Here is a 17,906-nt window from a genome sequence, read left to right as displayed (position 1 = left end):
TAATTACGGAGAATTGTGTAAGAACTGTTAGATTTTCTCTTTGCAGCTACCAAAATCGTACGTTTTTCGGGGGTGAGGTTGAAATTCCAAATTTGAAACGTTCCGAAAGCGCCAAATTCCGAAGTTTTCTTTCGAAGGAACAAAATACCGAAAGGACACAACTCCGACAAGTCAAAGTTCCGAAATTTAAAAATCTGAAACCTTAAGACTCGGAATGATCGAAGATTTTCAGTTCTGTGAATTTCTGGCTTGATGAAATTTCACCACTTTGATCTTTCTTTGTTTTGGATTTTCGTTCGGAATCTTGGTCATTCCGGTTTTTGGTTTTTCTAAATTTTCACACCCACTCGTCGAGTAAACTAAGCTGTTTGAGTGATTTTAACTTTCGGAATTTCACGCCATGATAACTTTATTTTTCGGAATTTTGCTCTATCGACCATAAATTTGCTCCATCGAAATTCGTCGTTTCTTCAAGGTTTGATTTCTCTACTTCAAGTTTCTCGATAAAAAATACAAAATTATGCGTTTTCGGAACTTTTCAAATTCGGAACTTCAACGCCGCCTCATTTTTCAGTCATCACTCACACGTCGACGATACACACTTGAGGAAGTGGCAAGATACGCAAGGGCGACAAAACTGTCCGGTATAAAATGCGGTTTGAAACAACAACTGGACGCGTTTGCTTATCTGTACCGTCGTCGACCCAGTTTAGAATCCGAGGAAAGTCAACCAGCGAAGCCTTGCGATACGATGCGAGCAAGCTATTGAGCCTCGACTATAATCTCACATCCTCGCGGGCTCAAAAGCGCGCGGACAAAGCACAATTGTTCATTGTTATTATACGGTTGAAAATTTATCATTTACTATTCAAAATTTACATCTACAACGCACGGCAGAATTTATTCAACGCCGCATATACTGCGGTTATTGCTGTCGCTACAAGCAGGCGGCACAACCGGTACTTACCTTTGATGTGATGTCGGTTATGCAACGCGTCGACTTAATTTATGCAATCCGCGGCGAATGATAATTGCAACGGAGAACCGCAGCCGCGTATCTCGCAACTCGAGCGCTGTCAATCGTTCTCGGAATACTTCGGAGGCCTGAATTATTAACGAGATTTGAGCACACGAGTCGCAGGCCTTGCCTGTAGAACAAGACAGCCCTAAGGGAATCTATACTTGCCCTATATAATATACGGTCACATTTTTATCAATCTTCCTTATCACGTTTCTGGGTACGCGCCTTTTTTTATACTTCGACGATTCGTACGAATGTACCAAAAGTACAGTCCAGAGAAAGAGCTGTGAGGAAAGTTCACCCAGTTTCGTTTACCTGAAATGATATTTATCGTTACATATCTGTGTATTAAATCATCGTTGAAATGAAAAAATCGTCCAAACTACGCGATTTTTCTCACGATCAATGTGTTATAGAAATGATTCGACGATGAGGTAAATTAAAGATCGTGAATAATTGTGATATTGTGTCTGAAATTAATGGTTTTAAAAAGTTGATTTCTTCTTTGTTAATAAATTATTATTTCAACAAAAATTCAACTCGACTGAGTTCAGTTGCACTTTCAAACCTTCGTTACATCGTATTTCTGCCTTTACAGCTCTTTGACTGAACTGTACGTTTGATCTCAGCCTTGAGCCACTCGAAATCACTTCTGCTGATGGTAGATATCTGTAATCAATTTTATAAAAATTGGATTGAATTCTCTGAAAGATAAGAAGCAGGAAAATACAGCCAAACTGTGATCGTTCTGGTAAGAAAGTTTTCCTTTCATCAATTATACTTAGTCATTGAATTTTTTAACGTTCTAGGCTTTCCAGATATTCTTATCCATCGATTTGAAGTGAGAATGAATTTGAAACCATTTTGTGATTTTCAGGGACAATTATGCGGGACCACATTCTGCGCAGCACAAATGTTTTATGGATAACTTTTGCGATACAGCACACCGCAAGTTGAACACAAGTGAATGTTTCCCTAATATCGGTTTTTCTAGGAATGTTCATGGCGGCTGTAATACAAGCCAGCTGAATAAAGCAAGGCCTGTGGTAAATATACTGTTATTTGAGGTTTGAAAAGAGGATTTTCACTACATGACCACTGCATATTAAGAGAATGGATATACGTGCAGATCGACGAATACAAATTGTGGTTTAGAGAAATTCCAAGTAGAAATACGACGTGCAATTACATGTTGTGCAATATACCCCGCTGAATTTCATTCGGCCTTCCCAGTTTCCGCGGTCAATAAATATTTTACGCGCGCGGTGTATACTGCGCAATAATTATATCGATGTGATTCTGATTTCAAGACCAGAAGTGTCTGGCTGAGGACTTGCAGCAAAAGGAAGGCAAGCCCGGTGATTCCTTGGCCATCACTGGCGTTCAACATTGAAATTGTTTTCCGGGCGAACTTAGGTCTGTTACGACTCTTGCCGCAGTTGATAATCGTTACTGTTGGTGTTTCCTTTCTTTGATTTTTGCTTCCGCGATCCGTGTGTATTTTTTTTAGGCCAGATGTAGTCTTAGGTCTAGTTTCTTAGCTGTGAAAATGTTATACATATATGTGTGGATCTTTTACAATATTGTATCTCTGGTAATTGCCTTTTACGATCTGTTTCCCAACACTGTGATGAAAGAATGAATAAATACCATGAACCAACAACCATTGACCCCTTTGTAACCGAAAAACAGAAAATTTGCTTCATAATTTCTCTGCTGTTGGTCCCATGCACTGTTCGCTGCGTTTTTTGAGCTGCTGGGGGTCCAATTGGTCGGGAAAGAGTCGTACAAATTAATTCTGAGACGAAAGATTTTTTGGTCAGAAAAAAAGGAAGGTTAACCCCTTTGTATTTTTGGCGAAAATTTTCGCGATTTTGAAAAGTGCTGGAATAAATTCTTTGTGGCACTATTCCGACGTAGTTTTGCGAAAGGAATCGATTAAGCGCAGTCCCAATACGCTGCGAGCAACGGATCAACAGTTACAGCCAAAAAACGAGGACCTGTGTTTTTCACATTTTTCAGCTGAAGATCTTTTCGTCGTCATTCCTCTGCTGTTGGTCCCAGGCTCTTTTCGCTGCGTTTTTTGAGTTCCTGGGGGTCCAATTGGTCGGGAAAGAGTCGTACAAATTAATTCTGAGACGAAAGATTTTTTGGTCAAAAAAAAAGGAAGGTTAACCCCTTTGTATTTTTGGCGAAAATTTTCGCGATTTTGAAAAGTGCTGGAATAAATTCTTTGTGGCACTATTCCGACGTAGTTTTGCGAAAGAAATCGATTAAGCGCAGTCCCAATACGCTGCGAGCAACGGATCAACAGTTACAGCCAAAAAACGAGGACCTGTGTTTTTCACATTTTTCAGCTGAAGATCTTTTCGTCGTCATTCCTCTGCTGTTGGTCCCAGGCTCTTTTCGCTGCGTTTTTTGAGTTCCTGGGGGTCCAATTGGTCGGGAAAGAGTCGTACAAATTAATTCTGAGACGAAAGATTTTTTGGTCAAAAAAAAAGGAAGGTTAACCCCTTTGTATTTTTGGCGAAAATTTTCGCGATTTTGAAAAGTGCTGGAATAAATTCTTTGTGGCACTATTCCGACGTAGTTTTGCGAAAGGAATCGATTAAGCGCAGTCCCAATACGCTGCGAGCAACGGATCAACAGTTACAGCCAAAAAACGAGGACCTGTGTTTTTCACATTTTTCAGCTGAAGATCTTTTCGTCGTCATTCCTCTGCTGTTGGTCCCAGGCTCTTTTCGCTGCGTTTTTTGAGTTCCTGGGGGTCCAATTGGTCGGGAAAGAGTCGTACAAATTAATTCTGAGACGAAAGATTTTTTGGTCAAAAAAAAAGGAAGGTTAACCCCTTTGTATTTTTGGCGAAAATTTTCGCGATTTTGAAAAGTGCTGGAATAAATTCTTTGTGGCACTATTCCGACGTAGTTTTGCGAAAGGAATCGATTCAGCGCAGTCCCAATACGCTGCGAGCAACGGATGATCAGTTACAGCCAAAAAACGAGGACCTGTGTTTTTCACATTTTTGAGCTGAAGATCGTTTCGTCGTCATTCCTCTGCTGTTGGTCCCAGGCTCTTTTCGCTGCGTTTTTTGAGTTCCTGGGGGTCCAATTGGTCGGGAAAGAGTCGTACAAATTAATTCTGAGACGAAAGATTTTTTGGTCAAGAGAAAAGGAAGGTTAACCTTTGTATTTTTGGCGAAAATTTTCGCGATTTTGAAAAGTGCTGGAATAAATTCTTTGTGGCACTGTTCCGACGTAGTTTTGCGAAAGGAATCGATTAAGCGCAGTCCCAATACGCTGCGAGCAACGGATCAACAGTTACAGCCAAAAAACGAGGACCTGTGTTTTTCACATTTTTCAGCTGAAGATCTTTTCGTCGTCATTCCTCTGCTGTTGGTCCCAGGCTCTTTTCGCTGCGTTTTTTGAGTTCCCGGGGGTCCAATTGGTCGGGAAAGAGTCGTACAAATTAATTCTGAGACGAAAGATTTTTTGGTCAAAAAAAAAGGAAGGTTAACCCCTTTGTATTTTTGGCGAAAATTTTCGCGATTTTGAAAAGTGCTGGAATAAATTCTTTGTGGCACTATTCCGACGTAGTTTTGCGAAAGGAATCGATTCAGCGCAGTCCCAATACGCTGCGAGCAACGGATCAACAGTTACAGCCAAAAAACGAGGACCTGTGTTTTTCACATTTTTCAGCTGAAGATCTTTTCGTCGTCATTCCTCTGCTGTTGGTCCCAGGCTCTTTTCGCTGCGTTTTTTGAGTTCCTGGGGGTCCAATTGGTCGGGAAAGAGTCGTACAAATTAATTCTGAGACGAAAGATTTTTTGATCAAGAGAAAAGGAAGGTTAACGAGGACCTGTGTTTTTCACATTTTTCAGCTGAAGATCTTTTCGTCGTCATTCCTCTGCTGTTGGTCCCAGGCTCTTTTCGCTGCGTTTTTTGAGTTCCTGGGGGTCCAATTGGTCGGGAAAGAGTCGTACAAATTAATTCTGAGACGAAAGATTTTTTGGTCAAAAAAAAAGGAAGGTTAACCCCTTTGTATTTTTGGCGAAAATTTTCGCGATTTTGAAAAGTGCTGGAATAAATTCGTTGTGGCACTATTCCGACGTAATTTTGCCAAAGGAATCGATTGGGCGTAGTCCCAATACGCTGCGAGCAACGGATCAAAAGTTACAGCCAAAAAGGAGAACCTGTGTTTTGGACATTTTTTTTCTGGTGCTTTTTTCATCGTAACTTCTCTGCTGATGATCCCACGTACTTTCCGCTGCATTTTCTGGGTACCTGGGGGTCCAATAGGTCGGGAAAGAGTCATACAAATCAATTCTGAGACGAAAGATTTTTTGGTTAAAAAAAAGCAAGGCTAACCCCTTAGGATTTTTGGTGAAAATATGAAGATTCCGAAAAATGTTCGAATTGCAGTATCCGTACGCTATATCGACGTAATTTTACGAGAGGACCTGATTGCGCCAAGTTCGAACACGCTGCGAGCAACGGCCGAAGAGCGGCAACTGCAAAAACCAGGAACTTTTCAACAATTTTCTCAATCGCAGGTCCAACGCTGTTCTTGATATCCTCAGCGCATTCATAAGGGTTCAGTCAGTCTCAGAAGAATTGCACAAATCGATTGCAGATGGAAAAATTTCCGTATCCAAAAACGCCAAAAAAGCAAGGTCAACCCCTTCTACCAATGTATCAAGAGCTTTGACCAAAATACAGGAAATTTGCACAGGAGTTGTGAAAAGGTCGGTAAGAAAAGTTACGAATATATAATTACCAAGTTTTAGCTGTTTATTTAATACGCCTTAATCTTAATACAAGTGTTGGGGTGTCAGTGTGTAGTATTTCAACATGTTAACTAATAGTATGAAGTGCAAGTCGAAAATAAATGCAAAAGTATGTTAACATTAAACATTTCGTAATAAGTTTGAACATTAGAACAGTACAAAGGATTGCAGTATATATTATATTAAGCAGAATATGAAAAATATTATATCAGACAGTCATTGTCGTAGTTAGTAAGTATAGTCTAAGTTCTGGCTTGGGTACAAGCGCAACGCACCCCTGCAAGATACGATATGTTACATTTGATACTGTATTGCTGCTACTTTTTGTAACCTGCATTGAAACGAATAAATAATTGAATTTTCCAATATTTCATTCGCAATTTGTCAGTTGTTAATACCACGATAATTGGAACGCCTTTTTTGGAATCCTTGATATCTGGTTAGTCTAGGCAAAGTCGTATGAATAGATTCAGAGATGAAAGGTCTTTGGTGAAAAAATCGTGAAGAAAGGAAGGCCAACCCCTTCGGACTTGTGCTGAAAATTTCAACAATTATGAAAATGTTGGAATCAATTCTTCGTCGCACCATAGTGTATACCGTCGAAAGCATATATCGGGTAGTTTAATCACCGTTGTTCTAATTATTCGGCCCATTGTTGTGAATCGAAGCCGTGGTCGTTAATCACGACGAAGCGACAGGATAAGAAACCATGACGATAAGTCGAGTTGCTGTTTCCCATCCACCGGCTGAATACTCAATTGAAAATAAAGTAAGCATCGTACTTCTCACATCTGAAATAAGAAAAAAGTTGACTATGATCGGTATAAGGGATTTATCACAAAATATATTCTATAATATCCGCGAAACTTGTTACTCGCAAAAGCGATGTATTACAATTAGAACTCACAGTTTCTCCTATAAAGAAGATAACGCGATTGGTGACATCAATTTTCTCCATCCATTTCCGCAGCTGAGCTTCGTAATCAAGATGAAATAAACGACGCGCGCATATAGAATCGCAGCCATACATTACACGATGTTCCTCATCGCGTGGAAATACCCCCTCTTTCTTATCCCCCATGCATGAGCGAAAGGCAGAATCGCCCCCCGCAACTCCGTGCCTACAAAAGTGCGAAGATTATACACGTATATATAAACTACAAGTTATAACACATATACGATATATATACACACACATCTCGTATAATCCAATGCCGTTATTCTTTCGCACGAGGGCACGAAAAATTGTCTGCGCCCATATCGGCGAAGTGAGCAAATACCCCCCACCCCCATCCCATAGACGGGGCACGTCCGCCATTTTTTCACGTGTCTGTGCACGATTGCGCGTATGTGTAAAAGTGTGCACAACAAACGCACAAGCACGCGGGTGAAGGAGAAAAATCAATAACTCCATCGTGCATCCCGTGCCCCATTTCGGACCCTCCCCCCCCCCCCCACCCCCCTATTTGCCCTTATCCTAACGTTGTAAAGTACAGAGCGCGGGGGAGGGAGAGGAAAGGGGGTTAACACACGGTGCCGTTACCGCTGTTGCTGTTGCTGTTGCTGTTGCTGCAAGGTCGGCAGCCTTGCCTCTGCCCTTCCACGTCCTGGAAATCGACCATGCGTGATAGGGGGCGTAGGGAATCCCCGCGACAGACGGCAGTTGTGGTCGATTGCCCCCCTTTTTCTCCCCTCAGGTCTGCTTCCCTTGTGCTGCCCCCTTCGTGCCGAAAGAATCGCGGATCGAGCGACTTTTTTTTCAATCTTTCACGTTGTTTTTTTTCTTATATTATAAGTGTATACATTTTTATTTTATTTATTTTTTTATTTATTTTTTCTTTTTTGCCTTGATTCAGAGGAAAGGAGAGAGCTGAGATTAGAATCAACCATTGCGCGGCATACCTATTGTTTGTAACACCGGTGTCGAACTAAGATCGTTCGAGACTCCACGTCAAAAATCATTGCTTAGAAACGGTGATATCTATTCAAATAATTTGCAAAAAATTCTGGGATACTCTTTGATTATGATATTTCAAGGCGAGTTGGATATCTTTGGTGAACTTGACTTTCGAATGTGGTAAAGAAATTCATAAAACAACAAAGTAACGGGAAATCAATCGTAACTCACTGAATTTTTAGCTTCAAGAAGAACAAAAAAAACAAAGAAAAACAAAATATGGACATACTCCGAGACAGGAAAAAGGTATTTGTTTTGCGAATGAGTGAGATTGAATTTTTGGAATAAGAAAGAATTAACGATTTTTACGATATTTCATAATTTATCTTGGATCAAATCAGATTATTTTGGAAATTTTTTATGTGGAATTTAAGGTGAACATGCCGTGGGATTATTTTGACCTCGGTGTGCAGCGTAAGGGCTAAGAAGTTGATGGACTGTAACCGGTACTGTACCTAGAAAAATGAAGTGTAGAGACAACTAGATTCTTCGTTGTGTTAAAGAAAAATTTAATTTCAAGAGCCTTTTGATTTTAGACAAATCAACCCAAATTTTATCAACGAAACAAACCAGTTCGTGAGGGCAAGAAGCTCCGTTGTTTGAATACCATCAGCGCTTCGTTTTTTCGGTTGCAATTGATGCGACGAAGTATGTGATTCGTAAAATTTGAACTCTTCCGAGGAACGATTTTCCTATATTTATACACAAATCGGCTGGATCAAAAAATCACAAATTCGCAATGTTTTGTACCTCGTTTTTCGTACCTCGTTTTTCGTAAGTCCAACAATATTCAAACAGTTTTTTCAACGACACCTGTTTTACTCAATTCTTCTAGTCACTGCGACAAATTAAATTTATCTCAGTGTAGTTCTGTGAAATGAGCGCCGTCACATTTATTTTTGATATTCGATTTATTCGACTCTCGACATACATACGTACATGGTACAATACAAGTTGTACAAAGTGCATGGAGTTTCGCCAAGCAGAAACAACAATGGTCGATAAATTGATATTCGAGACGGGTGTAACAGGATTATAACACTTTATTACTATGCCGTGCGTGCAGCCACCTCGAACGGCTCCTAACTTACAGTGACCGTCGGTTTTTCCAAACTCTACGACACTCTGAGCATTTTCGGTTCTTTGTCTTCTCGGAGTCGCCGTGCACGTTGCTAAGTCAATGTTTAATTCAAGTCTAAACAGTCGCCGAGCTCCGTTACATTCTTTTACCGTACGCGACTTCTCAATATTTACAGCCGTGTACGAACGCTCAGCAGCTTCGGTCAGTCAATTAGTTTACTGATTATGAAAATAGTTGATAAAACAATTGTTCGAAATTGGATATCAGAGTTACTGGATTCTGTGTTTTTTTTTTTTTTTTTTTTTTTTATTTCAAAGATCTCACGATAAAAATTTATCTGCAATTTTAAAAAGAAAACGCGTTACTTCCGCATGTAGTATAATTTTAATACGTACGAACGAAGGCGAGGCAAGAATTAAAAATCTACTTGCTTTCAGCCGCTGGAAAAGGAATTGAATAAATTCAAGAGAAGAAACGCAACATAGCGTGAAGGTGAAAATATAATATAATAATGCAGGTGTGCAAATGTTTACGTATTTTTTATTCGTATCTATATGTGTGTGTGTGTACATCAGTTGGAAAGTGTGCCAATGACCCTTATTGCAACGCCTCTCAAGCATCGCGAAACGTGCAATTATTTGCCGCAAGGTAAAAGTTTCATGCAATTGACCAAATTCACCGAGAATTGTTTTTCACCTTATGCATGTACAGCTGCGCAGACGATTTTGCTGAGTTTACAGTACGAGACTTCGGTCGGCAGTAGTTCTCAACATCTCGAGTCTTCGTCCAAGTTTTCTCAGTTTTCACAGATTCGGTGAAATTTAGTAAAGTTTTTCGATTCACAAGAGTGCATGTTTCAATAACAGACAATTCCGAAGTTTAATTCTGGAGTTTCAATTTTCTCGTCGATTTCACCAGCATTTTTAACAAGTTACACAATAATCTCGGGTCAGCTTTCTTCTCCTATCACTCAAGCGGACCTGAGCCTGCGATTATTAATTTTTCCCCGAGTTTGAGCGAAGCGCGAAGTATGTAAGTAAGTTAATTTACGAGTTCTGTCAGAATTGAGGGATAAGTATACGCAGCGCAAAAAGCTGCTGCAGGGTTATCAAGTTACACACCTCGGTATTGCTACAATGCTATGAAAGGTTATTGATTGTTTTGACTCGTAAATTTCAAACACGTTTAACGCTGCGGCATGTACGTCGTATACATATAGATATGTATATACAGATAGGTATATACAGACGTTTGGAACAAGCTTTTTTTCTATTTAACCACTTATATTTTTCGGATTCTAACTACTGCTCGAACACTGAACGCACATTGTTTACACTCTTGTCCCGATAATCTTAATCCTCTCGCGATAATTACACTTATAACTTTATCACCGCACGTATGGTTGATTTATCAAATTTACGGCTCACTTTTATTACACATGTACTCGAATAATCGTAACACTTGTAACTACTCTTGCGTCTTTGCACACTTCGTTCAACCGCATTCTATGCTGCAGTCGATACGGTAGATATGTAAAAAAATTATTTTCTACGAGCTAATTTGTGCAAAACGTAAGTAAACTAATCATCGTAATCGTTGCGCAGGTCTAAGTAATATTTTTCCTTTTTGTAATGCAAAGTGTCTCTTGATATCTTTTGTTGCTCTTACGTTCTCCACATCTTATGAACAATTATAAATGCGACATTTTTTATGTACAATAAAAAATTTTTTTTCTTATTTATATCTTTGTTATCGTACTTGCTTCGCCTTATTTTCCCAGTGATAACACGTTATATGAAATATCCGATTTGTTAGTTCGTAATATTACAAACACATATATATCGTATACACGATAGAAAGCGATGTATTATGCATAGACACATCAAACTTGCGAGCCGCTGCGTAGAGCCTGCGATTATGATTATTCAAATGTGATTCTGCTTATTGTTAAATCTCGATTGACATTTGCGCAAAGATCTCTGACGGCGTCTCGGTGATCTTGATTGATAGTTTAGAACAGCCACGCAGTTGCAGATAATTACACAAATTGCGATATTGTTGTGGTATATATTATAAACATATCGTACATACCGATAGACGGTAGGTAATACATTCTGCATGTACGATAATAAAACACGATGCTTGTCCGCTGAGGAATAAATATTAAAAACAAATTCAACGTACTGAATATTTATAAAATATCGCTCCCTCCTCCATGCTTTCTCTACATCGCCTGCGGCGTGGCGAAGCGACGATATTGAAATTGAAAACTACACCTATCAAGAAACCCTTTCGTGTCACGTGCCTGCCTCTCGCACTGAGAGAAATTTTTACTTCCGGTTAGCGCTCAGTCCTTGACTATTTTCATTTTTTACCACGATCGAAAAATGTAGTTTTAGGTAGAAAATGAAAATTAGTTTTCCAGCCGTTACCGAAAAGTCTAGTATCCGTTACTGTTCTTTCTCATTACGATCGCTGTTGCTATATTTTCTTGCAAATGTTGCGAAAATTTAACGCTTGTGCAAGAATAAATTGACGTTAAAGCCTTGTTTAACTAAAAAAGTAGAGTAAACCTCAGAAACTGATTTTGCGTTGCAATAACCAAAAAAGGATCGACAATAATTTTTCGTTTTTCGTAATCCCAACAATATTCAAACTGTTTTTTTTTAACGATACCTGTTTTGCTGAATTTTTCTAGTTTGTAATTACAGATCGCATGTAAACGATCATCGAGTAGGTTGGACGATTTCCATTCTAAAAAATAAAATACGTTATAAATATTAATCAGGTATTCTATTCTCCTCTTTTGGCATAAAGGTCAATTTTAAGGAACCGATTATGCGCCAAGATCAGATTCAGTGTATCTGAAAAACGCTTTAGAGACTATTGGGACTTTCTTGGGCCTGCTTCATTGCGAAAATTTTTTAATCGCCAAACCTGGGCGTTGTAGTAAATTCGTCAAGCGGGAAAGAACACGCGAAGTTACGACACTGCGCACCCCACGGACCCGTGTCTGCACGGCTCGTTAACGAGCCCCCGTAGACGCGTGGCAAAGAAGGGGCCCATCGTGGTTGGGCCCACCGGGTCTTGCGGGCCCCTCGGCACGCGACCAGCTGTCCCGTCGTCCCGAGGCCTCCGAAGGGACGGCTGAATATTCAACGGGCTGGATTAGCTCAACTGCTCGGGGTCAATGGACTCGGTTTATGTTGTATTTACTGAGACAGAACGAAGATATTTAGCACCGTAGCACTTTACTATTCGATGATGGTTTTGGTGAATGATTTTGAGAGGCGTACCTTATAACCATTGTTTGATCTTTTATGTACATTATACATTACGCGAGATCTATGACGAGATATTCACCGATCGCAATAAATTTTCACTAGTTGGAGTATAATTGAATATCAATTTTAGAGCGTTGTTTGACCTTGTTTGGAAATTAGACGCGTAAGATTATTGAAATTTATCAAGAATCGAACGGTGAAATTAAGCGGAAATTTTTGAAGTACATAAGTATCGTAAATTTTCTTCAACGGACGTTTTTTGATAATTGATCTGTATGTTATGCACGTGCATTTAGTTACCGATAATAAATAGATATCGTCAATATCGGTGAAACGACGGCATTCCCGTTCGAGCTCAAAAGCATCGAGACAAATGAATTCGTCGTAGAAAAAATGACGACGGACTCGTTCGTCCGCAATGAGAAAAATTTCATTTGTTACAGTAACGAGAAAAATTGAGTAAAACAGGTATCGTTGACAAAACTGTTTGAATATTGTTGGAGTTAGGAAAAACGAGGTACGCGAAACCATTTTGCGCTATCGTCGATCCTTTTTTGGTTATCGCAACGCAAAATCAGTTTCTGAGGCTTACTCCACTTTTTTAGTTAAACAAGGCTTTAACGTCAATTTATCGTTGCACGAGCGTTAAATTTTCGCAACAGTTGCAAGAAAATATAGCAACAGCGATCGTAATGAGAAAGAACAGTAACGGATAGAAAAGTAATTTTCATTTTCTACCTAGAACAATATTTTACGATTTTGGTAAAAAATGAAAATAGTTAAGGACTGAGCGGTAACGGGAATAAAAAATTTCTCTCAGTGTACTTATAATTGGTAGCAAAACACGTAGAATTAGATCGTGATTAGTAAAGCGTTGAAATTGAAACTGATACCGCAGTAACTCGATCCACATCACTGCGCATGATGCATCATATGTTGTAACTGATTAAGGAGAGAATAATCGTACGTAAGTGTTTCTTTCTTTTTTATTTTCACTTATTTTTCTCTTTTTTTTTCTCTCTCTCTCTTTTCTTTTTATCTTCATTCTTCCTCCGCCAGCCGAAGAGTAGGTACCTAAGTGCGAATGTTTACGAGGCTGGTTTGCAGAGCTGGTGAAACGTGAAACTCTGGCCAACCGGTCGCTCGGTCGGAGTGAGCGCAAACCGCGTAGGCAAGGCGAAAGACGAAGAGGAAGACGAGGAAGAGGACGAGGGGCGAGAAAGGAAGGCTCTGAACCCGCTGCACAAGACTGCCCGCGATGGACTTTTATACCCACGTGTATTCAGGCGACCTACACACCCATCGGCTAAATGCGACACACATGGGAGACGCCTACGTCGCCGGTTCTCAGCCTCGCACCATTCCTCCTCTTCCTCCTCCTCATCCTCCTCACGTCGCCGCGGCGTGTGTATCTTTTACGGTCGCAAAAACACTCGAAAGTTAGTCCCAAGTTCCGGTTTAGTATACGTAGACATTCTTCGGCCTGTGATTATTCCCCTGCTCTTTACTGCCCGGCACTTGGCTGTAATGCACACTTTGAAAGACAAGGATTTTGGCTTCGGTATATTCACGATTTTATGAAACTTCGTACCGTGGTTGAGAAAATCACAGTTTAAAGGTTGCCGTAATTATCGCAGAAACTCGTATGTGACAGCTAATTTTCGCAGGATGAAACAATCCTGTTCATCGAATAATTTTTAACTCTGATATTCGCGCTTATAATCGTATACTGTAAGATTGATAATTGTATAAACTCGTCGGTTTATGTTCGCCGGAGAAACAGGAAGCGTGTAATATGATTGTTATTAAATTTATCGACGATGATCGATTTGACACTTTGTGCATTAGTGTACAAGGTACTTACACCTATACTTCCCTCTTCACATGATAGAATTCAATCTGCGAAGAACCGATAATCAATTGTACCTTGAAGTTTCTCTCTCTCCCGAAAAATAATAGAACTACATTTGCATTTCGATAAATGGGAAGAAAACTAAATTATATATTGGTTTGGTTTTATAGCGATAGCGAAATAAAATGCTGGAATTTTTTTTTTTTCTCTTTACGTATATAATCTGCACTTACTCAATACTCGAGTCAACTTTCAACACCGACTAGCGCGTATAACGTTAAACACAAGACGTCTAAAGACGTGTAACACAGTATCTGTAATGAAAAATGAGCAATTTATCAGACATGGATAGAATTTTTTTTTTTTTTTCAAGTTACAGGCACCCATCACGTCTCGCAATTATGTCTCATCGCTTTACGTTGTGTATTTCGATTTTTAGCCTCGGGCAGATATTTCTCCGTGTTACACGTACAGCCGATAAGTTATACGAGGTTTATCTGAACGCCCACGCGGTGTTTTATAAATTTGGACACTTTAACGCGTCGACACCAATACGCGTAATAATAATAAAGAAAACTCGAAGGTGAAAATCGAGGTGTTGAATTTATACGTACAGCCTCCGGCGTGATGTTTGACCCCGTGTCACCTTTGCTTTAACCTTGACCAACTGTTGCGGCGTGAAACGATTATGAGTATAAAAAAAAGTGAGAGCTGCAAGATCACGCGGATTATGGAAAATGTAGTCTCATGGCTGAGGAAACCTCGTCGAAGATTTTGTGACTTGAATAATGAAGTAAAAGACAGAGAGAGAGAGAGAGAGAGAGAGAGAGAGAGAGAGAGCGAGAGAGAGAGAGAGAGAGAGAGAGAGAGAGAGAGAGAGAGAGAGAGAGAGAGAGAGAGAGAGAGAGAGAGAGAGAGAGAGAGAGAGAGAGAGAGAGAGAGAGAGAGGCCAAAAAAAATTTTAAAAATAAAAATAAAATCACAAGAAGCCGATGCAAGTCCACTTCGATACGTTCTCAGTTTCGTCGTTCATCAGCTACGGGAAGCCCTCCCACTTCCGGTTGATCGAATAATATCCGAGGCAAGAGGCTAATAGTGATAATATGTGTTTAACGCTCGGAAAATTATTTCAACAAACAGCGTTGGGTTCGGTAAATGGGACTAGAAGATGTTAAAAACCGTTGTGACACGTTCTCTGCATCCTTCGCACGAATTGAGATAAAAAAAACATGCCGCGAGCCGCGATAGGATTATTAAAATTAAGCGAGAGCATCGTAATTTTGTTATTTCTTCCTGCAAACGCGTAGCGTGTGGGAGTGAAATTAAAAATATACGGTACGTGGCGATAAAAATCTGTCTTATTTGACAAGTGCGAAGGAGCGAATAGTTAGCTTTGAAAAATTGTGAGAGAACATAATACAGATTCGCTGAAGTTGTTGGCACTGCTTTTCGGAAAATACTGCAACACCGAAACGCGTGTACACCATTATTCATTAAAGCGACACGGTTTCGACCACTGCGAGAGAATTCCGACGGTTATAATAATAAAGCGTACACAGAGTATCAACTCGGTAACCGGAGCTCTTGAAACTATCTGGCCGGAAAAACCTTCGATTCGTGCACTGAGAGAAATTTTTAGTTCCGGTTACCGTTCAGTCCTTTACGATTACGATCACTGTTGCTATATTTTCTTGCAACCGTTGCGAAAATTTAATGCTCGTGCAGCAATAAATTGACGTTAAAGCCTTGTTTAACTAAAAAAGTAGAGTAAACCGAAGAAACCGATTTTGCGTTGCAATTACCAAAAAAGGATCGACGATAGCGCAAAACGGTTAGGCGTACCTCGTTTTTCGTAATTCCAACGATTTTTAAACAGTTTTTTCAACGACACCTGTTTTACTCAATTTTTCTGGTGACTTTAACAAATAACATATTTCTCAGCGTGTTTTCCCATCGTTAGGCTCTCTTCTCACCTTCGCCACTTTATACTCGTGAGCGGTACAACTTCCCGAGTCGCTTCTTACGAGGCCCGATCCCTCGGACGATCGTAAACAGCTCCGGTTTAGAGTTCTTCTCCTTTTTCCATCTTGGCTGTAACCCTTGCGCCGTCGGTTTAGAGTTGTTGACACGCAACGGAGGCTGCACAAGCAAAAGCACAAGCACAAGCATCGGCATCAACGGTCCATGGGTAGGGAGCCAGCAGAGTTGAGGCAAGACTTATTCATAGGTTTAAATTTAAACGTTTGCCCCTGGGCCGTTCTTCTCTCCGACTTTCTTACGTAAGGACGACCTCTGAAGGGTGAGCCTCTTGCGGGGTGTTTAGAGACCCGCTCCGATTCGCCACTATTTCCACACTTCCATGTCCATTGGCCACTGCGGACGAGGGTCGCCAGAGAGACTAGGCTAAGATTGGTTCCGAGAATCGCGCCTACGATGGAAACCTGCCAAAACACAAATTACCAGCTGCGGGGGGTCTTTGCCGCACTGACAGGGGTTAAAAAGGGGTTAAAACCTCGCTCCGAGTCCGACAAAAGTCAGAAAAGTAGGCAAACCACTTTCCGGCCCTTCGTCGCGATCCCCGACCTTCCACTTCTCGTTTATTACCTTTCTTTTCTTCACTGAGAAAAATTTCATTTGTTACGGTAACTAGAAAAATTTAGTAAAACAGGTATCCTTGAAAAAACTGTTTGAATATTGTTGGAATTAGGAAAAACGAGGTGCGCGTAAACATTTTGCACTGTCGTCGATCCTTTTTTTGGTTATTGCAACGCTGAATCAGTTTCTGAGGTTTACTCCACTTTTTTAGTCAAACAAGGCTTCAACATCGATTTATCGTTGCACAAGCGTTAAATTTTCGCAACAGTTGCAAGAAAATATAGCAACAGCGATCGTAATGAGAAAGAACAGTAACGGATAGAAAAGTAATTTTCATTTTCTACCTAGAACTATATTTTTCGATTGTCATAAAAAATGAAAACAGTCAAGGACTGAGCGGTAACCGGAAATAAAAATTTCTCTCAGTGTTTCTTTCGAAACGATTCCCTTCGTAGATGGAAAATCCGAAGCACGCGTTAAAATTGTGTGCCGTGAATTTGTTTCAAATCCCGCGGCTTCAGGTTTCAAAATGGCGGCCAACTTCAATTGTTTCGAAACTTGATCATCCCGCAATTCTACGATATTCGTAAAATTCTATCTATGCAACACCTACAAGATGAGATCAGTTTACACCTTCTTCGATTTTTAACCACATAAATATCTCGATGCTCATTGTTCGATTCCTTGTTTCGAGCCGTCGCTTCAGGGATGAATCTGACAATGCGCGTCGAGAGTCCAGACCTTGAGAAACGGAACCGTACAATCTCGCCCAAGAGGCGGTGTGTGAAAGGTGTTGGAGAACGGGAGTGAAGAATGCAGCAGGAAAGGAGACCCTGACTTACTGACCCTTTTACGTCTTTGGTCTTCGCGGCCTCCAGACGCGTCGTCGTCGTCGTGGTGTCGTAAAGTTTGTAAACACGCGTGCAGTCCGTAAGCATAGAGTTATAATAAGTAAGTATAAATTAATTACTGCGGATTTAACAGGCGGTAGGTGTAACAAATCTGCGGTGATTAATCAAACAATACTTTATCCACACTCGATCGAAGCGTACATATAACGATTAAAACGAGCGTGCGATTTAAATGAAACGAGAAAAAAAGACCAGCTCACCGGACGATTCTCGAAAAGATCTATCCCCTCCTAGATCACGGATCTGAAAAAAAAAACCAGAAATACTCGTGCGATGAATTACGAAAATTCGTCAACCACGTGATACAATTACGCGATATTAGACCGATAAATAAACAATATATAAATTGGAACTACGCGACGATGAAATAAAAACTGAGAACCAACGACGCGGTCGAATCTCTCCCTCTTCTCACCTCGTTT

At 40.3% G+C, this 17,906-nt stretch overlaps 2 long non-coding RNA genes across 12 annotated transcripts in view; one reads left to right on the top strand and one right to left on the bottom strand.

Moving 5' to 3' along the window:
• Positions 1-421: 421 nt before the first annotated feature.
• LOC124310415 (uncharacterized) lies at positions 422-2,672 on the top strand. The gene is made up of 3 exons (XR_006909668.1): positions 422-1,238; positions 1,620-1,772; positions 1,899-2,672. It is a non-coding gene; the product is annotated as an uncharacterized LOC124310415 (long non-coding RNA).
• A 3,115-nt stretch (positions 2,673-5,787) lies between these two features.
• LOC124303142 (uncharacterized) overlaps positions 5,788-17,906 on the bottom strand; it is a 74,918-nt gene continuing 62,799 nt past the window's right edge. For 5 of the 11 annotated variants that reach the window (XR_006907847.1, XR_006907845.1, XR_006907850.1 and 2 more), the window contains 3 exons: positions 6,712-6,925; positions 6,434-6,595; positions 5,788-6,339 (listed from right to left, as the gene is read on the bottom strand). This is a non-coding gene — a long non-coding RNA (uncharacterized LOC124303142). Of the gene's footprint in view, positions 6,340-6,433; positions 6,596-6,711; positions 6,926-7,000; positions 7,252-7,347; positions 8,217-9,538; positions 11,177-13,402; positions 13,649-13,990; positions 14,070-15,951; positions 16,364-17,906 lie in introns of those variants that run through there. The other 6 variants (XR_006907851.1, XR_006907846.1, XR_006907856.1 and 3 more) reach the window with 6 other exon arrangements.

This window comes from Neodiprion virginianus, chromosome 1 (assembly GCF_021901495.1).
Source record: "Neodiprion virginianus isolate iyNeoVirg1 chromosome 1, iyNeoVirg1.1, whole genome shotgun sequence".
Classification (NCBI taxonomy): domain Eukaryota; kingdom Metazoa; phylum Arthropoda; class Insecta; order Hymenoptera; family Diprionidae; genus Neodiprion; species Neodiprion virginianus.
This window is presented reverse-complemented; position numbering and strand designations above follow the sequence as displayed.